This window comes from Strix uralensis, chromosome 2 (genome assembly GCF_047716275.1).
Source record: "Strix uralensis isolate ZFMK-TIS-50842 chromosome 2, bStrUra1, whole genome shotgun sequence".
Classification (NCBI taxonomy): Eukaryota; Metazoa; Chordata; class Aves; order Strigiformes; family Strigidae; genus Strix; species Strix uralensis.
In genome coordinates, this window is record NC_133973.1 from 94,482,150 (window position 1) to 94,507,124 (window position 24,975).

The window sequence follows — 24,975 nt, forward strand, 5'->3', positions numbered from 1 at the left end:
CTTTCTCTTACTAATTTTATTTCACATAGAAGACTGTTTTTGAAATAATACAAAAGCTTAAAGTCAACGCTTCTATTCATTTAAATTTTCTGTTTTGCACTTTAAGTACAAGACACTGAATAAAGTAGTATTTCCTAAATTATGAGGTACAATTAAATTTTTATGGATGAAAATTTGCATTAAATGCTAGTGACAAAAATGATAATCTAAAATACTGACACCAGTCAAGGTGGAAATTTGCAACACAGGCATGGAACTATAGATTTACAGAACTATTGTGATTCTTTAAAAGTACTATACATATTAAAATTTACACATAATTTATGAATATAAATGCAGTTCAATGTCATGAATTTTAAGAATAATAAATGTTACATAAAGTTTAATAAAGTGAGCTCCTTACCCAGCAAGATGTTTTTGGCAAGTTGCTTTTTTTGAGGGAAAGAAATGTTATTTTGCCTTGTCTTAACATAGAGAACTATCCACCATTAATTATCTAATAGTAATTAAATTCTGCCTATTCAAAGACAAATTTTGAAGCTTTCTTGAACTTTAAAGAAAATAATTTCCCATTAATTCTGAAAAAGTTCTAGAAAAGCTAGACAAAATTTTCATCATTTCACTCAGATGATCTTTTCTAGTGATTTTCCATATCCCACAGAAATAACTGTAAGATCCATGTCCAGACTTCCACATGACAGAGTTGTGTCATGAAATCCCTGTCAACAGAATGATACTGAAAAATCTCATGATCTGTTGATTATATCTGCCATTTAAGTTCTTAAGATGAAAACCTATTGTTAATAAAAAAAACCCAAAACACTATTACTTGGTACTAGATAATTTTACGTGCCTGTCAGCTTGACTTTGGTGCCCAGGAAGCTGATGGAGCAGCTCATCCTGAGTACCATCATACAACACATGCGGGACAACCAGATGATCAGGCCCAGTCAGCATGGGTTTATGAAAGGCAGGTCCTGCTTGACAAACCTGATCTCCTTCTACGACAGGGTGCCCTGCTTATTGGATGAGAGAAAGGCTGTGGATGTTGTCTACCTTGACTTTAGTAAGGCCTTTAACACCGTTTCCCACAGCATTCTCCTGGCAAAACTGACTACTCGCGGCTTGGATGGGCACATGCATTGCTGGGTAAAAAACTGTCTGGATGGCCGGGCCCAAAGAGTTGTGGTGAACGGAGTTAAATCCGGTTGGCGGTCGGTCACGAGTGGTGTCCCCCAGGGCTCGGTTTTGGGGCCACTCCTCGTTAACATCTTTATTGATGATCTAGACGAGGGGATCGAGTGCACCCTCAGTAAGTTTGCAGACGACACCAAGTTGGGTGGGAGTGTTGATCTGCTCGAGGGTAGGGAGGCTCTGCAGAGAGACCTGGACAGGCTGGAGCGATGGGCTAAGGCCAACTGTAGGAGTTTCAATAAGGCCAAATGCTGGGTGCTGCACTTCGGCCACAACAACCCCCAGCAGCGCTACAGGCTTGAGGAGGAGTGGCTGGAGAGCTGCCAGTCAGAGAGGGATCTGGGGGTGTTGATTGACAGCTGGCTGAACATGAGCCAGCAGTGTGCCCAGGTGGCCAAGAAGGCCAACAGTATCCTGGCTTGTATCAGAAATAGCGTGGCCAGCAGGGACAGGGAAGTGATCTTGCCCCTGTACTCAACACTGGTGAGGCCGCACCTCGATTCCTGTGTTCAGTTTTGGGCCTCTCACTACAAAAAGGACATTGAATTACTCGAGTGTGTCCAAAGAAGGTCATTGAAGCTGGTGAAGGGTCTGGAGGACAAGTCTTATGAGGAGTGGCTTAGGGAACTGGGGTTGTTTAGTCTGGAGAAGAGGAGGCTGAGGGGAGACCTCATCGCCCTCTACAGCTACCTGAAAGGAGGTTGCAGAGAGATGGGGATGAGTCTCTTTAACCAAGTAATAAGCGATAGGACAAGAGGTAATGGCCTCAAGTTGCACCAGGGAAGGTTTAGCCTAGATATTAGGAAGCATTTCTTTACAGAACGGGTTGTTAGGCGTTGGAATGGACTGCCCAGGGAGGTGGTGGAGTCCCCATCCCTGGAGGTGTTTAAGAGTCGGGTTGACATAGCGCTTAGGGATATGGTGTAGTTGAGAACTGTCAATGTTAGGTTAATGGTTGGACTAGATGATCTTCAAGGTCTTTTGCAACCTAGATGATTCTGTGATTCTGTAATTCTGTGAATCTTTCATTTTCATTAAGACAATGCTTATTATATATATTAATTCAATTTCTTGTTAACTGTTAAGAGTATTCTCACTTTTTCTATCTTTATTTTAATCATTGTCCGTAGCTGTCTGAGAGAAAGTGTGTTAAATCAACATGTCATGGGAACATAGTGTAATAATTTCTTTCTTTATCAGAAACTGCTTAAAGAGCTCATTCACCAGGAGAAATGTATGATCCTTATTGCCAATGAGTCCTGACCCTTACTTACTGATGAATCAACAGAAGAAGATTTTGACTATTAATAAAGAAAATCAGGAGCGAAGTGCAAATTGATGTAAATCTAACTTTATGTTTTCATCTATGTAAAATGTCACAAAAATTTATTTCCTTCATAATTAATTTATCTTGGCTTTGATTTTATTCTTACGATATGGTAAATCTCAGAAGGAAAATACATGTATAAATATAAAGACATTAATCAATCTAAGCCTATACATTTTCAAAAAACATTAAATGGTAATTCATAAAATATTTAACTACTTCTAAAGCATTTAATTGTTGTCTGTTTCAATGATTTAAAAGTAATGAGATGCTTTCCAAATAATTTTTAAATGTTCAAAATAATTATCTTTTATCAAATATTTTTAACATGTGTGATAGCTTAAGGCATATTTACAAGCTCTACAGTTGTAGAGAACTAAGAATTTAGGGTAGGATTCATCCCACTAAGTAGGAATATATACAACAGAATAGAAAAACTGAGGTGACATATTCCATTTCCATGGAAAAAAAAAAAAAAAAGTTTAAGATTAAATAATTTGTGGCTTGGGAGCAGTTCCTGCCTCTCAAGGTACAATGAAGATTATTGAGAACACTTCAAACTGGAAGTCTGCTTCCTGAATCTCTCTCTCTTTTTTTTTTTTTTTTTTTTCATAAAAAAGCCTACGTGAGTTTTATCCATATTGGAAGTTGGTTGTAAATCTATTACCATGTTTTTTACTACTGAAAAGAAAAAAAAACCCACAATATTAAAAGCTAGCTTTAATTTTTTATATTCTGTTTATATATATATCACTGAATTAATGTATAAAAAAACCTTTTACATTGAAAGGTACTTCTTGTGTAATTAACAAAGAACACCTTGGCTGGGCTCCACAGTTCATTCTTATAGTCATTTCAGTAATGGTCTGTCATGTTTGCCATATAAGTGTGATTACACTGCTACTGTCTAATTGAAAGATCTTTTTGCAATTTACTACACATTCATGAACTCCTTATTAGGTTAGACTGAATCTGTTGCTGTTTGTTCACTAGTTTTTGACTAAATATTAGATAACAATATTACTAACAACCACAGTTCACTCACTTCACAAAATGGCAGGAATGCAACTAATAATAAAGGAGAGTGAAATGTTAAGAAAAGTAACCTAGAACTGGGATGTTTCCCAGGATTGAATATAATCCTTTAATTTCTAATTTATTTGTTTTTTTAAAGATCTCAAAGTCTCTTCTGAAAAGAAAAAATTTTTTAAAAAGGTGAGAAATAATCTAGAAATTAATTACATCCTCAAACTGAAAAAGCAACTTGAGTGGTATTACTTTAACCAAATGTAGGTATTTTCATCTGAGTAAACTCCCTTTATGGTAAAAGATGGATGTCATCTTAATCTACTATATGCTAGGGTAAAAGATCAAAAATTAAAGGACAAGCATAAACAGGGACCCACACAAGTGATATTCACAGTTCAGATGTAGATAAGCTTTACACAATAGAGGACTGACCACTTACAAAGTTGGCTACTATCATTCAGCAAATATCAAAATACATCAATTATTTTCCATTGAAGCCAAGTTGAAGTCTGAAAATAAAGCTGTAAATCTTTTGGTTTAGAATGTTAGTGAAGAATAATGTTAGTACCAATATAAATTTTTTATTCTACAAAGGAATTCCCAGAATCAAATCATCATGAAAGTGATCATATTTGGACAGCCTTCTTCCATTCAGATAGACAGAAGAGTCTAAATACTTTCTTTGTAAAGGCATTTCAATTTAGAGCCTTAGAGATATGATTTGGATACCACAGCTTAAACCACTTTTTATCAGCTGTACTTTGCAATAGACAGCTCTTTTTTCCATTTTGGTGAAAAATTAATAGCTTCAGCTAGATTTATTCAGTTATATAGAAACTAAGAATCTGAATTAGTACAGAAACAGTCTCAAAGCAACGACAGTTTCCTGTAGCTCAAATTTGGTCATAAAGGCCATTGACTTTGAAATGTCATTTTACACTTCTTGCTTTAGATGTGATTTTTGCCTGTAACAATGTGGATGAATGAAGCAAACACACCAAGTGTAGTTGCAAAATCCTGACTCAATGTTTTCATTTTTCTTTAAAACACAGAGGAAAAAACTCATAAATAACTCCTTAGCCAAATGAGACACAATATTCTCAGCCAGTCCAGTATGGTACTATGTAGTTGCAATTGTTTACCTATGCCCTAAATTAAAAAAAGAAAAGATTTTGCAAAAGAATTACCAGGTGTTGCTTTCCAATAAGGAATCCACTTCTAAGAAACAAGACTCAGAACTTTTTTTCTAAAAAAAAAGGTAGAATTAGCAATTACAGTTATGTAAGAACACATAGAATCAGCCTATTCCTAGCTTTATGTGGCTCTTTATTCAGCCTGAGGTCTTAATTTGAACAGAACAGTGTATAGCAAAAAATCTTACAGAGAAATCATTGCATTTAGTCCTGGACCAAAATGCTGTCTGGGTAAGACTTCATTGATAGATTCAGCCATGACATTGGTCCTGCAGTGAGCATGTGAACTCTATGCGTAACATTTTTCTTAATATCAACATACTAAAATTCAGCTTCAGATGGATACAAGAGTTTTCTATCAATATGATTAGAATAAAAGTCTCAGTGTTATAAAAAAAGAGGTGTTCTTTTTTAAAAAAAGTCTGGGTCGTCTCCTTTACAGGAAAATTTTTCATGTTTTCTGTGCTAGCCAAGTGTATGAAAAATTGAAAAATTATAATTAAGCATGGATAAAAATATTTTTCAGTGTAGGTAAATTAGGTAGATTGTATTTTGTACTTGTTAATTTAAAAAGTGAATTAACCTAGAATCCTCTATGGAAAATAATATTTAAAAAGCCAGTTGTAACTCTGGTAAAGCAAAGATAACTTAGATTCCACTAGTCGAACTAGAACTTTTAAAAAGGAATCCAAAGGTCTTCTATTGGGTATTTATGTATGTGTGTATGTATAATGTGAGAGATGCAAAAATATATATTCTTGAAAAACTGTTTGAGATACAAAACTAAACCAAAAAATACAGTAAATTTGTAGGAAATCATCTATTTAAAAAAAAACCCAACCTAAAAAAGTACTGAAGTACATAACATCTTAAAGCTAGAGGTAACATAATAGGTAGTATCAATGGAAACACAGTTTAGTACTCTCTGATAGAATCATTCCTTCATAAAGTAATAAATTGAAAAAAGAAAATAAATCAATTATTAAAATAAATTTATTCTACATAATAGAATTTCTACAACTAAAATATTGTCATGAAGCAAATATTTTTAATTTCTTTGTTTTCACTTGATGAAATAAAGAAGGCAATGTTTTTTAACAATACATTTCTAAAATATCAACAGTGGAAATATCAGAAATATCAGAAAAAGTTTCAGATACTAGAGACCATGACAGATCCATAATAATAAAATAATACCTGATCACATTGAAACCAAAGTTAACACACAGGTTAATACCACAAATTTATAATGAGCACATCATTACAGTAAAAATTATGCAGATTAAAGATGCAGCTTATGAGGTGAATATGGAGAGTGATCACGTTCATTTTATGCCAAATAAACTTTTTTTGGAAACAAAGCTCTTGAAGAATCAGTGTTACTAACAGGATTTTTTAAACACTTTGACTAGGAAAACACAGGCTAGAGGATTCATGGGCAGAGTAGATCAGATACACAGCAATGTAGCAAAAGCAGTTAGTGTGCAGGCTGTTTGAGTTTTACCTTTTTCATAAAACATTATGAAACATAGATTATTGCTTGTTCAACCCTGAAAATCTAATGATGAATAGTACTACTCTTTAGACCTGGATTGAAGGATAATTTTCAAGTCAGTAAGTGTTTAACTTTCATATTCTATTTTAAAAACTTTTGCTGTGGCAGTTAAGCAATTATTTTAGACAGAGCTGAAGTCCCAATGAATACATTTGTCTATGGAGTTACAATCTATCAAAAAAGCATTCAAGGCATGGTAGAAACCATTAAAGTAGACTAGGAATATAAATAAAATCTTAATACAGCCTTAATAGTTACATCCATGGTAACTGTAAAGTATACTATAAAAATATAGAGAATAAAGGGGATCTTTTTTCTTCTTTCTCCTCTGGCTTGCGGGGTAGCATCCTCTTTATATATGCTACCTTTGCCAGACTAGAGAGGAGGCAAAAATGTCAAATTCACATCTTCCATTAAGAGACAAATAAAAATAAGTAGGGGTATGTTTTGCTTTGTTTTGTTTTGTTTTTAAAAAAAAGTTACAGCAAAATAATTCCAATTGTTATATATATTGTGTGTATGTAAAGGAAACCACTGTGTGGAGAGAAAAAAGTACAGAGGTGAATAGACAAATGCATGAGAATCTGAGGTTCCATTTTGGACATCAGGGCAGATATGAACCTGCAGTGTCCTTATGGACAGGAGGCTGGAGATCAAAGGCAGGAAGAAAAAAATGTCAGTAAAATGGGGAGAATTGAATTAGCATTGAAACCAACAGATGGATCTTGTAGTAGCTCATACCCTACTGGTATGATAAAACTGTAATTATTTATGATTAATTAATTTTCCCAGAAGTGTTGTAAGCACACCAACTATTTATAAACAAAAGAATTCTTGAAAGGTATAATCATATTTTTTGCAGAACGTTTGCTGCAGTGCCAAAAGCTAGAACACTGGATAAAAGAAATTATTCTAGATACTAGTTTGTTAGAGCATACCAACAGCTGAAAATAATACAGCCCTTCATACTACCACACATGTATAAAACTGACCAAATTCTACTGCACTGGGCAAAGACATTCCATATTTCCAGATGTATGCAGCTTAATTGTTGGATGTTTACATCCTCTGAGCAAATCACCATGATGTCTGTTTAAATCAAGCTTAAATCAACAAAGCTGTGAGTTCGATGTATTCTATACATGTCAAATCTGCAGTATGTTCTGCTCATGCAGGAAATCTGAGATGGTTTTGGACCTTGACGTATTGGCAGTTATGGACAATACTTTCAGTCATGAAGAAAACATTCATATATCGTATATGTGCTTCATGAGTATGAAGAAAAATATCCACCTCTTTGTTATTTGTGTAACATGAAGAAGCAGTTTCCACCTTTAATCTGTCCCTTCTTCATTTACATCCTTGTACAAAAGATTATTCACTAGCATTAATTTAACAGTATGAGTGGAATGGAAAACAAAACAAGCTCAAGGAGAAAGACTCATGTCCGAAAAAGGTTCTTTGAGTCAAGATCCTGTTGGAAATATCTTGGTTTTCTGCAATGTAAATCTTTCTGGGTACATCAGCATCTCAGAAGGTGGTACTATGCTGAAGATGTGTGTTCTCCCTCTCTGTGTGGTGATTTCTGTGCACAAGAAAACAAACCCCCAAAACTAGAAAAACCCAAACCTATAAAAACCTAAGCAATAAGTAGAGTGGAATAGTTCTTCAACAGACTAGTAAGTAAAGCAATGCTCTGACATAGCTGTATTGTTTACCCTCTCAGAAGCAGCTGTTTAGAGATTAGTTTGAGAATCTTTCTTTTATGCAATATTGACTAGTACCATGTACCTCTATGTAGCTAAATTATTGTTATTTGTTAATGTTGAAATGTCAGGGGAAATACATCATTCTAGCTGCTTTCACTGTGTTGACAGAAGACCTGAGCCTTTTAAAGTATTTTCTCTGTAATATCGATTTGCATGTATATTAAATTTTTGCTTTGGATTCTTCTCCTAATCATCGGGACCATTACAGGGTTATTTCTTTCTGAATTATTAAGTACCTTGTCATTGTACTTTGCACCCTTAGTAAGTAGTAGATCATGACCCAATTCACTAAAGAGCTACAAATCATAATGCCAACACTTATAATAATTTCTGTGTCATGTTCTCAGGATAATAGTGTGGCAGGGTTGAGAATCTGGTGTCTCATCTACAAAACTGAATGTAAATAAAGAGGCGGCAGGCAGATCTTCTATAAATTTGCATTATATTAACTTGTCAGTATAATAGTTTCTGGCCCAAGAGGGCAGGGGTATTTTTATAATTCTTTTATTCAGCCTTGATACCTGCTCGTGAATAAACATAGGAAGAGGTATTTTCACAGCGTGTCACTGAATATTCACTAAGGAAGGTAGGTCACGTCTAATTCTCTAATCTATCACATACTAAATTCCCAGTTTGGCTTATGGCAGTCCTATATGTAGCATCCAAAGAACAATACTTGTATTTCACACCCAGTTAAGATTATGGTTGTGAAAAGTAAATACCAGGTTTAATTAATTGACGCATAATTTAAACCAACCAAATTACCATCATTATTTTTAATGACTTTAGTGACTTTACCATCATTACTTTTCTTTATGTTGACACCAGTAGTATGGAAGAAAAGCGGTTTAAGACTTAAAGAGAGCAAGAACAACAGTAAGGAAAAGCAGCAATGTTAGTTACAATGAATACAGAATTGCCCAAGTATGCTTCTGTGGATGTGGGTGAGAAAGGATATTGTTAGAAATTTACAGCTACCTGGAAACTAAATAAATGCAGAGCATAAAATGGTGGAGTAAAGTCTGGGTGTTACTTAATCAAGTTTAATAGCTGGATAACAAGTGACTGATTTATTTGTCTCCTCACCCTGTGTCATGATACAGCACGTCTGCCCTATTCTTAAAAGGTAATTTCCTTATTTAAAAAATTAGTTGTTGGATACAAGTTTTACCTTCCCAGTTAAAATTCCGTGTCTCTACAAATATCAAAATGCAGCGAATACAATAAAGCTAACACCACAGATATTTTTTCTTTACCATTTTGTATCCAAAAGTGTCAGTATGAAGCTATATTTCCTGTTATTTTATAAAAACTGACACTTTTAAAAATTTCACTATGTGAAATTAGGTCTGTCATGCAGATAAGGAAAGGTGGAGTTAGAAATATGATAGGAAGTGTCCCATTATTTTGTAACATCACAGAAAAGCAATTTAAAAATCCCATTCCAATCTCCAAGTATAAATAACTGAAACTGTACAGATCTCAGCCCTTAATTGGACATGATAGGTTTTTTGCTACATAGCTTTGTAAAGGCAATCAAAAGAAAAAATGACTGCCATTTCACACTGGACAATATTCATTTTTAGATCTCATTTAGCTAAAAAATAACACTGTTTGCTTTCATAAATCCCTAAGTCTAAATGCTTAGGAGAATTATTTTCCAGGTAGAAAAAATTCATCTTCCCAGTATATAGTAACATGGTATTGCAACTAATTTCCTACTTTCTTGTACTTTTATTTTGGTCTGCAAAATTTATTTTAGTGTTTCCAAAATTTTTTTTATTTCAGGAATCTACCAGTTTCAGATTGTACTGATGAGCAGCAATACATTGACACATTATTTAGTTAGGATGCTTTTTAATCAAGACTGCAGAGTTTCCCCAAAAGCATCTTTATGACAGGAAATAGAGTTTAATAGGTACTGATTTCTATATGACTGAACAAATAACAAACATTGAGTTATTAAGTTTTTCATCATTTTCAGGGAAACATTAAGATTTCTTTGTACTATACGTACTGTACCTAGCTACTCAATATATTCCTGAAAACATATCTTAAGAAAAAAGTTGTTTCTTTTCTTAAAAGACATCCTCATAGTTGCATTTCTATTAACCATATGAGAACTAGCAAAGCCAAACTGTTCAGAACGTCATGAAAATGAAAGTAATTCATCAAAGGATGGATAGGATACATTAGTCCCTCAACGCCAGAATTATTATTCTCTACAGATTAAAAAAAATGTAAAATCTGATTCTACCTATTTCCATCTTTTTATTCAGATAAATAATAACCTTGATTATTTTTAATGTAATTCTCTTACAATAAAAGCCTCCTTTTCTGGATATATTATTGCTTTTCTCAGCAAACAACAACAGAGCACCAGTATCATGTAGAACATTAAGTCCAAGAGGATTTCTTCTTTTTTTTTGTGCCTTAAGCTGGTTTTGTCAAATTGTTGAAGATGAGGTGCAAGAAGAAAAGCTGTGAGGACCTTTTGTCCTTTCTCTTCTCTTAAAAAATGGTCCTGAAAAACTAACAATATTATTCTTGTGTGCATTTTGCTTAACGACAATAAGACTTCAAGTATCAGATAGAAATTGTTATTTTCTCATTTAGGAACAGAAAAAGCCCATTTTATGTAATATATTTTAATAAAAACATTATCTACACTCTGAGTGTAAATCTAGATGGATGTTTCTTATCTAGTGGGCATAGAACACAGAAAACAAAATTAGGTACTCTGATGTCACTTTAGTGTAGGATGCTTATAGTGAGCATGAAAACCTTTTTCATGAAGTCAAGATGAACTCTGATCTTCTAACACATTGTTTACCCTCTTTAACTACAAAAAGATGAAAAATCTTATCTCAAGAGACCATGCAGAAATTGGCTGCACCATTTAGGAAAAAAAAGTATATAGAGTTCAGTACATTTGCTCTTTAAGGAGGAGGATTTCTACTGTGTGCTAATAGGATTGGAACTCTGACATTTCAACACAGACTACTTAAAATGATTTTTTTTTTTTTCTATTAAAACAAATGACCTGGAACATTCAGAAAAGATAACAGTCTTGTTTCATCAATTTTATTGGAAAATATTTTGCTTTGTGATCTGGGTAGAATGTATCCCTTAAGATTTCGATTGTATTATTGCCATTTGCAGTTATCATGGACTGTTCAGTAACTTCAGTACAGGTTTTGATACAGAGGTAATATGTACTGCACTCTGTTCTGTGTGATGGGGAGGCTAAAAGCAACACCTTTGGAACTACCCTTTAATCCATATGTATGATATAAAATGCACATAGAAGTTCTGCCATCTAAGCTCTGAGACCAAACTGTAAGAACCAATAATGCTTGATATTGAATTCCCCATGTATGACACAATCTGCTCTGGAATTCTTCATATATGACACATTCTGCTGTAAAGGGTGTATTTATTTATTTGCTTGTGAGGGAGGTATTACCTTATGACTACTACTCATTATAATTTTTTTGAAACATATGGTGCAAGCACTGCCTAATGGTGAAATTAAATACTTCTGCATTGCATTGCTTAGAACTTTTGCAACTTGGCTTCTTAGAAAATATAATGCAAGAATCAGACTGTGGCATTCATAGATAGGTGGGTAATAGAGGCAGCCAACAGATGCAACAGTTTATGCAGCAGCTTTCACAAACGGGGGCTAGAAACTACTGAGGCCAGTATATATGGGCTCTGCAATGATGGCTTCAGGAATACAGCCCTGGAGAAAAGAGCTTTGGAAGAGCTGATAGATTTTTCAAGGATCACCTCCTTTAAGCACAAAAAAGTTCCATCTTGATGTGCAGAATATCAGAAAAAGGCAGTAGCAGGTGTGCTCCTGGTTAAACTCAGACTAAAAAAGGAAGATGCAAGTGGTGAAAACGGAAAAGTGACCCAGGAGAAATACAGACATGCTGTCTGAGCTTGTAGGGATCAGGTTAGGAAAGCCAAAGCTCATTTTGAGTTGAATCTGATGCGTGACTTGAAAGGCAACAAGAAAGACTTCCTCAGGTCTTTCAACAGTAAAAAGAAGACTAGTGAAAATATGCGCTCTCTGCTGACTGGGGCAGGGGACCTCATGAGAAAAAACACAAAAAAGGCTGAGGTACTAAATGCCTTCTTTGCCTCTTTAAGACTGGCTTCTGGAGTCCCAGATCCTTGAAACCAGAGGGGAAAGTCTGGAACAAGGAAGACTTACCCTCAGTGGGGGATGATCAAATTAAGGAACATTTAAGCAAGCTGGACATGTACAAGTCCATGGAACCTGAAAACATGCACACATGAGGTCTGAGGGAGTTGGCTGATGTCCTTGTGAGGCCACTCTCAATTATCTTTAAAGGGTCATGGTGATCAGGAGAGGTTCCTGAGGACTGGAAGAAAGCAAATGACACTTTTATCTTCAAAAAGGATGAGAAGGGTCTGGAAAGATACAGGCCAGTCAGCCTCACCATGATCCCTGAGAATGTGATGGAGCAAATAATACTGGAACAGTTTCAGTCCATATTTAGGATAAGAAGTTGCCTGGGAATAATCAACATGAATTTATGAAGGAAAAATCATTCCTGACCAACCTGACTAGCTGAACTGCCAGGGTCAGAGAGCTGTAATCACAAGCTCAAAGTCCAGCTGGAAGCCACTAGTGATGTTTCCCAGGGGTCATCTTAATTAATGACCTAGATGATGGGACAAAGCGCACTCTAGGCAAGTTAGCAGATGACAAAAACAGTGAGGAGTGGTTGATGGTTATGATGCCATCAGAGGCACCTCAACAGGCTGGAAAATGAGCTGATAGAAATCTTATGAGGTTCAACATGCCATTGGAGAGGAATAATCCCATGTGCCACTACAGGCTGGGGCTGATTGGCGGGAAAGCAGTCTGCAGAAAAGGCCCTGAGGATACTGGTGGACAGCAAGTTGGACAAGAGCCAGTAATGTGAGCTTGCAGCAAAGAAGGCCAACAGTATCCTGTGTTGCATTAGGAATAGTGTTGCCAACAGGATGAGGGAGACGATCTTTCCACACTGCTCAGCCCTGGTGAGACACACCTGGAGTACTGCATCCAGTTCTGGGCTCTCCGCTACAAAAGAGACATTGACTTACTGGAGTGAGTCCAGCAAAGGGCCACAAAGATGGTTAAGAGACTGGAGCATCTCACACACAAGAAGAATCTGAGACAGCTGGGGCTGTTTAATCTGGATTAGAGAAGGCTCAGGGAAATTTTATCAATCTGTATAAATACCTGATGGGAGGAAGTAATGAAAATAGATTCATGGTATCCTCAGTGACATTGAGTAAAATACAGACTGATATACAGGAAATACCATCTAAATGTAAAAAAACCCTCCTTTTTCTGCGAGGGTGGTACACTGGCACAGATTTCCCAGAGAGGCTGTGAAGTCTTTATCCTAGGAGTTATTTAAAAACCATCTGGATGTAGTCCTGGGCAACTGACTCTAGGTGACCCTGCTTTGAGCAGTGGGATTAGTTGGACAATTTCCAGAGGTGCCTGCCGACCTCAGCCACTCTGTGATAGATCTACTATAAGTGATTCTGGGAGTCTGAAACTACTATAGGACAATGGGAACAGAATTACAGCCCTTTGAACACCTTGTTTCTCAGGTTTAAATCAGTTTTCTTTTAAGCCTGACACAAGATCAGATGTCAATAATGCACAGACCATTGCCAATTTATTATTTTTTTGTCAGTTTTAACACCATATTTAAATAACATCAGCCATTGCTTGTTAAAGACTATCAGCACATTTTATAAAATCTTAGTGGTTGTAATACATCCATTCTTAAATAACTATTCAGTTTCTAAGTACACTGTTGAATCCACAGTCAGTTGCTGATGATGCAATGAACCAATTTGTTTTTTAAATGAATGTCATCATTAATATCAGGACTTCCATTTCTGCATTGCTTCATTTTACTGTTATGGTTTTATTTAAGCAATTCTATACTTAGATTAAAAAGTCTTATCTCATTTAGCAGTTTAAAAAAATTATTTATTTATAATTTGCATTTTGGTATACTCACTATAAAGTATTAAACACAAAACCAAAAATATATGTCTCATTAAATCTGTGAATCTGACTTGTAAAATTTGAGGGGCTTGTTGGTCTCATTTCATCACTTTAAATCAAAACCGTTTCATCAGTTTAAACAAAGGTTAGATGTTGATTTTTTCAGTACTACATTTTCATTCTCCCAGAATGATTTTTGGATCTTATCAAGTAATATATCATTGTACAAAAAGTGTGTAGAAAAATCCCTTAGCTGATATGGATGAGAGATGATAGAAGGGAGGTGAAATAAAAGGAGTGGAGAGGATGATGGTGGTAACAGAACAGGCAGAGAGATTTAGAGAGAAAATAGATTTCTTTCAGCAATGGTCTTTTCATTTTCAGCACACTTTCTTTTTAAGACTAAATTGGCATCATTTTGGTAGTCCCATATGATATTTGTGTTGAAAAGGAAGCTGAAAGTTGTTGATAGTAAACGAGCTGATCCTGCATACAGGGGAAAGGAAGATTGGTCTAGTTAGTCCAATCTTTCAAAATGTAACTGCAAAATCTGGAGATGTTTTACTTTCTTAACCAGAAAGCTAAGCATATTAAGGGATTACAGTCAATATTTCTCCTACTTTCTATCACCATCATGCCAGGTAAGAGACTGAATGTCTCTTTCTGAGCATTCTTCCTTTTAGGAGAAGTCATCAGCAAAACAGAATCAACATTATCACTTTCAGAGAGTGAAAGTCAAGGAGACTGTTGTGTCATAGAAGACAATATACAGTCCTCTGAGTAAAAAGTAGTTGAAGAAATTAATGATGATTGATAGCATGACTTACAAAAAGTACGAATTTTTGTGTTTTGTAGATCTAGCCTTCCATGTCTCCACTTTTCAACATCTATGTGATTAATGATTTCATAATATTTTTAATAATTGTAAAACAAAAAAACCCAAAACTATATAGTATGAGTACCTTGAAAAATAAGAGAAAAAAAAATTTCTATAAAAACAACTTACTGATTGATGTGAATTTGTCTGCTTATATTTGCCTTGGGTTTTTGCTTTGGGCTTGTTCTCTTTGGCTGCCTTTTCTGTCACACAGACATAGATATCTCAAATATGTATGTATTGTGGGTTGACCCTAGCTGGATGCCAGGTGCCCACCAAAGTCACTCTATCACGCCCCTCCTCAGCTGGACTGGGAGAGAAAATATAACAAAAGGCTCATGCGTCGAGATAAGGACAGGGAGAGATCATTCAGCAATTACCATCACGGGCAAAACAGACTCGACTTGGGGAAATTAGTTTAATTTATTACCAATCAAATCAGAGCAGGATAATGGGAAATAACACCAAATCTTAAAACACCTCCCCCCCACCCCTCCCTTCTTCCTGGGTTAAACTTTACTCCTCATTTCACTACCTCCTCACCCCGCAGCAGTGCAGGGAGACAGGAAGTGGGGGTTGCAGTCAGTTCATCACACATTGTTTCTGCTGCTCCTTCCTCCTCAAGGAGGACTCCTCACACTCTTCCCCTGCTCCAGCACGGTGTCCCTCCCTTAGGAGAAGTCCTTTTCTCCAACGTCAGTCCTTCCCACGGACTGCAGTTCTTCATGAACTGCTCCAGTGTGGGTCCCCCATGGGGTCACCACAAGTCCTGCCAGCAAACCTGCTCCAGTGTAGGCTCCTGTCTTCATGGGTCCACAGGTCCTGCCAGGAGCCTGCTCCAACACAGGCTTTCCATGGGAACACAGCCTCCTTTGGGGACATCTGCCTACTCTGGTGTGGGCTCCTCCATGGGCTGCAGGTGGAGATCTGCTCCACCGTTAACCTCCGCGGGCTGCAGGGGCACAGCCTGCCTCACCATGGGCTGCACCATGGGCTGCAGGGGAATCTCTGCTCCAATGCCTGGAGCACCTACTCCCCCTCCTTCTTCACTGACTTTGGTGTCTGCAGAGCTGTTTCTCTCACATATTCTCCCTCCTCTCTTTAGCTGCAGTTGCTGTTGCACCATTTTTTCCCCCCTTCTTAAATATGCTATCACAGAGGCGCTACCACTGTCTCTGATGGGCTCAACCTTGGCCAGCGGTGGGTCCGTCTTGGAGCTGGCTGGCATTGGCTCTGTCAGACATGGAGGAAGCTTCTAACATCTTCTTAGAGAAGACCCCCCCCATCTTTCCACACAAACCCAATACAGTATGAATTGATTTTTTTCCAACTCTAAAACTATATATACATCATTGTGTATTGTTATTAACAAATATTGAATATCGTTTTAATAGTGAAGAGGGAATGAAAGCTTCTTAATGGCATTGCAGCACAGAAGTAACAGCCTTTATTGATTTCATTTCATTTGATTATGCCTCACACGAATAGAGTGAAGCAATTGACAGCTACAAGCTCTTCAGGAGGGGTAGACAGGGAAGGAGAGGTGGTGGAGTGGCCCTATACGTAAGAGAATGCTATGAGAGCTCAGAAATCAAGCATAGTGATAATGGGGTTGAGAGTGTGTGGATCAGGTTAAGGGCCAATAAAGCAGATCTAGCTGTGGGAGTCTGCTATAGATCTCCCAACCAAAGCAGTGAGGTGGATGAAGCTTTCTACAAACAGTTGGGAGAAATCTCGTGGTCACTTGCCGTTGTTCTTGTGGGGAACTTTAACCTCCCGGATATCTGCTGGGATCACAACACAGCGGAGAAGGAACAATCCAGGAGGTTCCTGGAATGTATGGAGGATAACTTCCTCACACAGCTGGTGAGTGAATAGACCAGGGAAGGTGCCCTCCTGGACCTGCTTCTTGTGAACAAGGAAGAGCTTGTGGGGGAGGTAAAGGTTGGAGGCCGTCTAGGGTGCAGTGATCATGAGATGATCGAATTTTTGATCCTTCAAGAAACAAAGAGAGGGGTTAGTAAAACTGCCATCTTAGACTTCCGGAGGGCTAACTTCGACCTGTTCAAGAGACTGGTTAACAAAATCCCTTGGGAGGCTGCCTTGAAGGAAATGGGAGTCCAGGAAGGCTGGACATACTTCAAGAGAGAAGTCTTAAAGGCACAGGAACAGGCTGTTCCTGTCTGCCGAAAAACAAGCAGGCGGGGAAGGAGACTGGTCTGGCTAAACAGGGACCTTTGGCTGGATCTCAAGAACAAAAGGAGAATCTATCACCTTTGGAAGAGGGGCCAGGCCTCTCATGAAGACTATAAAGTCGTAGTGAAGTTATGCAGGGAGAACATCAGGAGAGCCAAAGCGCAGCTAGAGCTCAACTTGGCTGCAGCTGTTAAGGATAACAAAAAATCTTTCTATGAATTCGTCAACAGCAAGAGGAGGATTAGAGAAAATCTCCTTCCTTTACTGGATGCAGAGGGAAACATGGTAACTAAGGATGAGGAAAAGGCTGAGGTGCTCAACGCCTCCTTTGCCTCAGTCTTTAGCAGTGGAACTGGCTGTTCCCTGGACACCCAGACTCATGAGATAGGAGATGGGGAGGGGAAGCAGACTGATGTCAGCACAGTTGAAGAGGAGGTGGTCAGAGACCTGCTACACCACTTGGATGCACACAAGTCTGTGGGACTGGATGGGTTACACCCAATGGTGCTGAAAGAGTTGGCAGATGTGCTCGCCAAGCCGCTTTCCATGATTTACCTGAAATCATGGCTAACCAGGGAGGTCCCACTGGACTGGAGGGTGGCAAATGTGACACCCATCTACAAGAAAGGCAGGAAGGAGGATCCAGGTAACTATAGACCTGTCAGTCTGACCTTGGTGCCAGGGAAGGTCATGGAGCAGGTCATCTTGGGTGCCATTAAAAGTCATATAATGGACATCCAGGAGATCAGGCCTAGTCAGCATGGGTTTATGAAAGGCAGTTCCTGCCTGACAAACCTGATCTCCTTCTACAACAGGGCGACCCGCTTATTGGATGAGGGAAAGGCTGTGGATGTTGTCTACCTTGACTTTAGTAAGGCCTTTGACACCGTTTCCCACAGCATTCTCCTGGCGAAACTGACTACTCACGGCTTGGATGGGCACATGCATTGCTGGGTAAAAAACTGTCTGGATGGCCGGGCCCAAAGAGTTGTGGTGAACGGAGTTAAATCCGGTTGGCGGTCGGTCACGAGTGGTGTCCCCCAGGGCTCGGTTTTGGGGCCACTCCTCGTTAACATCTTTATTGATGATCTAGATGAGGGGATCGAATGCACCATCACTAAGTTTGCAGACGACACCGAGTTGGGTGGGAGTGTTGATCTGCTCGAGGGTAGGGAGGCTCTGCAGAGGGATTTGGACAGGCTGGAGCGATGGGCTAAGGCCAGATGTATGAGCTTCAATAAGGCCAAATGCCAGGTGTTGCACTTCAGCCACAACAACCCCCAGCAGCGCTACAGGCTTGGGGAGGAGTGGCTGGAGAGCTGCCAGTCAGAGAGTACTTGGGGGTGTTGATTGACAGCTGGCTGAACATGAGCCAGCAGTGTGCCCAGGTGGCCAAGAAGGCCAATGGCATCCTGGCTTGTATCAGAAATAGTGTGGCCAGCAGGGACAGGGAAGTTATCCTGCCTCTGTACTCAGCACTGGTAAGGCCGCACCTCGATTAATGTTTTCAGTTTTAGGCCCCTCACTACAAAAATGACATTGAATTACTTGAGCGTGTCCAAAGAAGGGCAACGAAGCTGGTGAAGGGTCTGGAGCACATGTCGTACGAGGAACGGCTGAGGGAACTGGGGTTGTTTAGTCTGGAGAAGAGGAGGCTGAGGGGAGACCTCATTGCCCTCTACAGCTACCTGAAAGGAGGTTGCAGAGAACTGGGGATGAGTCTCTTTAACCAAGTAACAAGTGATAGGACAGGAGGTAATGGCCTCAAATTGTGCCAGGGAAGGTTTAGACTAGATATTAGGAAGCATTTCTTTACAGAATGCGTTGTTAGGCATTGGAATGGGCTGCCCAGGGAGGTCATGGAGTCCCCATCCCTGGAGGTGTTTAAGAGTAAAGTTGACTTAGCGTTTAGGGATATGGTGTAGTTGGGAACTGTCAGTGTTAGGTCAGTGGTTGGACTGGATGATCTTCAAGGTCTTTTCCAACCTAGACAATTCTGTGGTTCTGTGATTCTGTGATTAAATCATCCTTATTTCCTACAATTATTCTTGCTGTGATATATTTTATACATGCTTCATAAAGCAAATTATTGGTTGTCTAAAGAAATGAAGGCATATATTAGAGAAGTAACTTTCCTTGAACACTCAACTCTAGTTTCATAAGTTCTAATTATATCTGTATATCCCTTTCCCATTAATAACTGAAATATGTATACATTCAGCAAACTCTGCAGTAGCAATTACCTGAGAAGGCAATATTTTGAGAGTGATATTATTCAAAATCTGCATGATCAAAAGGAACTATTCACAAAAAAAGCATCTTAAAAAAAAAGTAATGGAAAATTTTTTGAAAACATAATTTTGGCTGCTCCCAGAATGTTGTGAAGTCTGATAAAGAGTACTTAGTTGATTCACCAGTATTGCAAGGTGCATATTTATTTATTTGACTGACATAATGATGTCTAGAATTTAAGTACAATTTTTTTTTTTTGTAAGCATTAGAGCTGCTTCTATGAGTCACTAAGTTTTTCTATATTAGTAATTAAGTTAATTACCCAGACAGTGGGATATCTAGGTTCCAAAGTTTGACCTAGTCAGGAAATACTACACTGAAAATGTGATATCCACCCTTTCAGGGTAGCCATGGAGCTCTGGGATAGATCTCCTTAGATCCTTCTGTAGGGGCTGTTCTTATTATATGGCATATTAATACAAAATGGGATAGAAGAAAAATGAGAGGAAGAGTGGGGCACTGATAGTTGTGATAACTGAGTGCCAGATCCAACTCCTTGAATATTTTTAATTTCAAACAATACATAGCTATGGAAGCAAAAAAAAGAAAGAGCATTATTCCTAGTCTGGTAAGTGAGTCCAGCAAAGTAATCTTATTATTAATCTTTGTTAGTCTTGTGCTCTGTATTAGTAAACTTCATGTTATTCTGTTATTTTAATACTACGTTCATCCAGTTTTGGATGTGCTTTTTAATGGCTTTTTTCAGCCCAAAGAGCTTGAAATAAACTGAGGAAAATGTCACAGAGTTGTAGAAAAGTGTTTAAAGCTGTGGTACAGACATGACATAAAGTTATGTTGTCAATGAGAATGCTGAGCCTACCAAAATCATCTTTGGAGGACTGAAAAAGCAAATATGGCATAATCCTATCTGACTTTAATAGATAATTGTTTCTGGAGCAAAATATTCTCAAAATAGCATCCATTTTTTTCTGCGGAGGAAACTATTTCATTTGCCTTGACTCTCTGGAAAGAGGTGTGATTGGGAAACCAAGAGTGAGTATCCAACCGTTTTGCTCTTGTTTGACAGTGCTATTTGACAGACCAAATCACCAAAATGTCTCTCATATATCATAATAGAGTGGTGAGTTTTCAGTAGGTGACTTTCTATCTCCCCTACACCTGTGCTATGTAATCTGGTTAAACAATAGATGAAGAATGAATGGAAGATATGGAGACTTCTTAGTTTATCAGCCCACTGGAGTGGGAAGGGAGTGCATGAATGAAGAGTAGAAGAGAAACAATGGATTTACTGTTCAACAACAAGAAAAAAAAAAAAAACATATTATGCAATTAGATTCACAATAGAGGCCTAGCTGTTTCTCCCACAGAGATGTCTGTCTCACAAAGCATCTCACTCTCTATGCCATGATATATTAGGCTATGTGCTATATCTTACATTTCTGTCATTTCAACCTGTCATCAATAGACCTCTTGCAATTATCAATTTGACAGGTTTGTCTAGCCCAGCCTCAGAGTTGGTAACTGGGAAGAAAAGACAGTTTCCATCCAGAACAAATACTGAAAGAGACAGTCTATACCAAAGTCAAAGAGACTGTGATGTTATTGCTGTGATCATGTAGACTGACTTTCTGCAAAAGGAACACAGAATTTCTCCCTGTCATTTCTTCCTTGAAGACATGTCATCTCAAGGAGTTTGAGCATATCTGTCTAAAGATGTATCAGGATAGATATGAAAACTTCAAGCAACACAGAAACTAGCATACTCCTAAATCTGTAATTCCAATAAATCCTTACCATCATTGGTTAAAATACAGAATATTATTCTCAGGTTTAATTTAACAGGTTACACTATGATTGGAAAAAAATATCTTTATAAACCTGACATCTCATATGGAATTTCCAGCAAAATTTCTAGATTTTTAATGGTTCTTTTGTAATTCTTTCTGAAGTTCCTTCATACTATTTACATTCTTTACATGTACAACATTTGCATCCATTAGTTTTCATGGGTGTGCCATTACAGGAACTCAATACCAGCTGTAACTACAGGTTTCTCAATCTGTTCCACTTTGCATTTATGCTTCTCAGATATCTACAAATATCAAAGCAAATTTTTTATAAAAAAAGGAGACAAAATACTTAAAATAGACATAATACGACTTTCATAGAATACAGCACCTTGTTTGGTTTTTTAATTTACGTATTCCAAAATGATGATTTGCCCTCACATATAAAGCCACAACTATATCAAAACAGAATGAAATTCAAAATTTCAGAATGTATTTGTCCAGTATTTTAAAACATAGTGGGCCAGAACTGGACCAGCTCTTAAGGAGCAAATGTAAGGATGTCAATGCATTTGGTATTCTGAAGAGATTTTAAATATGTAAATTCATAGCAAGTAAGTATGCGCTACAGTCAGTAGCATGGAAGATTACTTTTGTACAGAAGCCATTCTGTCTTTGTCCTTTATGGAAAGAATAATTTTCCTATAGCTTTGCCAGTAAATTTTCCTATTATAGAAGCAATGCAAACTGGCAAACTCAAACAGGCAATTTTGTATTTAATCCCTTCAAGTTCTTCAACCAAAATAAACTTCCAGATTTCTTCACTGGTGTAACTGTAACTATATTCACATCTTTGGGAAATAAGCATGACATGAATCTCACACCAAACCAACATTTTTATTTTGACAGTTTTCTAACTACAACATTTATCTGTGTCAACGTAAGATTAATTTATGTGGAAATGGAATTAAACATCATGATAGCAAAGTATGTAGAAGTTATTCAGTAAGGTCAGACAAATTCAGAGAGCACTCTGATGAACTTTAAAAGCCAGATGAATTCACGACACAACAGCAATTGTTAAATCTAAAGTAAAAGACATTGGGGAAAAAATCTAAAGAAACTGTGCATCTCACAGGGTTCTACATGCATTGTATAAACCCAGTAAAGTTCTCATTATAGAGAAGCCAGTGAAAACTGTTTTCTGTATAAAGCCCAGTTAAAAAGTATGACAGGAAATGCAGAGAGAAAATCCATTACATTTATGCAATGAGCTTAACCGTTTTCATTGTCATTAAAAAAAAAAAAAAAAAAAAAGGCTAAAAATCCATGAAAATGTAGGAAGAACAGTATTTGATTGCAGGGTGTCCTGATCCAATATCGGGGAGGGTTCTTAAACGATCCCAAGAACGAGATTAAGACACAAATGAGGTCAGATGCCATACAACCTTGTGAACTTTATTTTCTGTAACAGCAGATAATAGCGATAGGACAGAGAGAAAAAGAAAGAAAAAATCAGAATACCTAAGCAAGCAAATGGTAGAGATGCAGAAAGATTAATTACCACCACCGTGAATCCAGCAATATCCCATTGGCTCAGTCTTGGTGCAGGTGATGGTGCTCCAAGCTCCAAGCTCCGCCAAAGTCCCAGCTCCAAGGAAGGAGAGCAAGAAGGATCCCAAGAAAGGAGTACGCAGTCCTTTTACTGTCCCAGTCCCCATGATTTCTCCTAAGAGTCTGCCCATTTCCACGGAGCTCATTGTCATATGTGCCGCCCCGTGTTCCTCCATGTGTGCATGCCCAGGTGTTCACCGTGGTCGTACCGGTGGGGGGTCAACCTGCGGTGTCTCCAGCCTCTGCACATCTTCCTCACCCTGATTTCCTCTCTACCCGGCTGGCGCGCAGGTGCAGCTTGGTAGGCACTGCCAAGGATGTTGTTGTTTCAGCTTCGGGCGTATATTGTGGTTTCTTCAGGGACAATTCGTCTCCTTCAGAGCATAGTCCTCCATGGCGACAGGATGCTGAGGTCAGGAAGTGGTAGTGGTACATCAGCAATGTTGAGACAAGCACAGTCTAACACAGTCCCTTACACAAGGACAGAAAATTTTCTACAAAAAGAGACTGAAATAACTGGGATGTCTTAATTCACAGCAGGAAAAAAGATGAGAATAAATCGCAAATATGAAAGGACATGATAAAAAGTATGAAGTAGTGGATGAGATTGAAAAAGTAAATTGAGGACAACTCCTTATGTCCTAATGAAAGCATAAATAAGCTATTCAAGGAAGTCAAAAGTGGAAACTTCAAAACTGATGAGGTGTTTTGACATGAATCATAGTTTCACTGTGAAATTCACTGCATAATACAACTCTGCTTATGTGTGAAGGTAAGAGAGGGTCTGTGTGTTTAGACACCAATTATATATGTATGCATGTGTATAGAAATATTCACACACCTAAACTTTCTTTGAATATGATTAAATTTTTAGCCCAACAAGAGTTTGATTTTCTATTTAACTTTGCATTAAGTAAAGAGTATATACATGAAAAACTACAGTACAATGTTGTTATAACAAATTATAGCAAATACTTTTTTGACAATCTAAACCTGTTTGTTCAGGATTTAAGAATATTTATAGCTATTAGATAATAGGGTGAAAAAAAAAAAAAAACAAACCAACAACAACAACAAAAAAAGAAAAAACCCTCCACAACTACAGCATATGATCTCCTGATTTTCTATGCAAACACTAACACAAGTTTCCACATGTTTGCTACTGGTTGTATTCTGAGATAAACTATTGAGCTATACAGATCACGAGTTCAATTTAATATCCACTTTAATATTGTGGAAAAAATATAGGTGAAACGTGATTGAATAAAAAGCATTTATAAGCAAGAGTCTTCATACCAGAAGAAACTGGAGAATGAGTTCACAAGAGGTTCTACAGAAAAAGACAATGCTCAGACTTTATAAGAAGGAAAAATTCAGTAAGAGTTAGTAGATTTTTTTCTTTAAAAAAAAAAAACAAAACCAACACTCAAAATGCAGGAACACATTCTGTGAACACTGAGATGAGAATTTTTCAAACTCATTGATAAATATGGTTTTGAAGACAAAATAAGCTTTGAATGAACGACTTTTCTGAAAAAGAACAGAACACTGTTCTACACAGAAAGTGTAGAAACTTTGCGTTGATTTAAATAAATTATATCCTTTTCTGCAAGAAATACCTAAACCCATTCTCTGAATCTTTAATGATCTACTGTTTTCTGACTTTTTGGTGAGTTCAAATAAAGTGAAATGGAGTGGAAAAAGACACACTTATTTGGGATTGGATTTAGCCTGAGATTTTTCAGAACAATACTCATTTGGGATCATGGATTCATAGAATGGATTTACTGAGCTCACTGTATTGTAACAAATAGTGCTTAGTTGTAACTTATCTTCCAGAGCCTTCTAAGCTTAACTGAAGATACTGTGAGATAGACAATTCATCAGTTCTTTTGAATGGGTGATTAAAAACCTGCACAGTTAAAAAATTGTTTCTTATTTAAATTTTTCCTACTTCAGGTTCCGTGTTTTACATTTTATTTGTTTTACTTTTCTTCACTAGATAAAAGAATCCTTATATATCCAACATTATTTTCCTGTGAAGGTACCCATTCTCTTGTTATTTCTTTTTTTTTATAAGGTAAATTGATGAAGCAGTTTAAGTTTCTCACTGTAAGTTACTTGCTCAAGAC

General features: G+C 37.4%; 1 protein-coding gene across 2 annotated transcripts in view; it reads left to right on the forward strand.

Annotated features, from left to right (window-relative positions):
- The window catches only part of KLHL1 (kelch like family member 1), a 263,122-nt gene that overhangs the window by 208,231 nt on the left and 29,916 nt on the right, over nucleotides 1-24,975 (forward strand). The gene's annotated exons all lie outside the window — the stretch shown is intronic.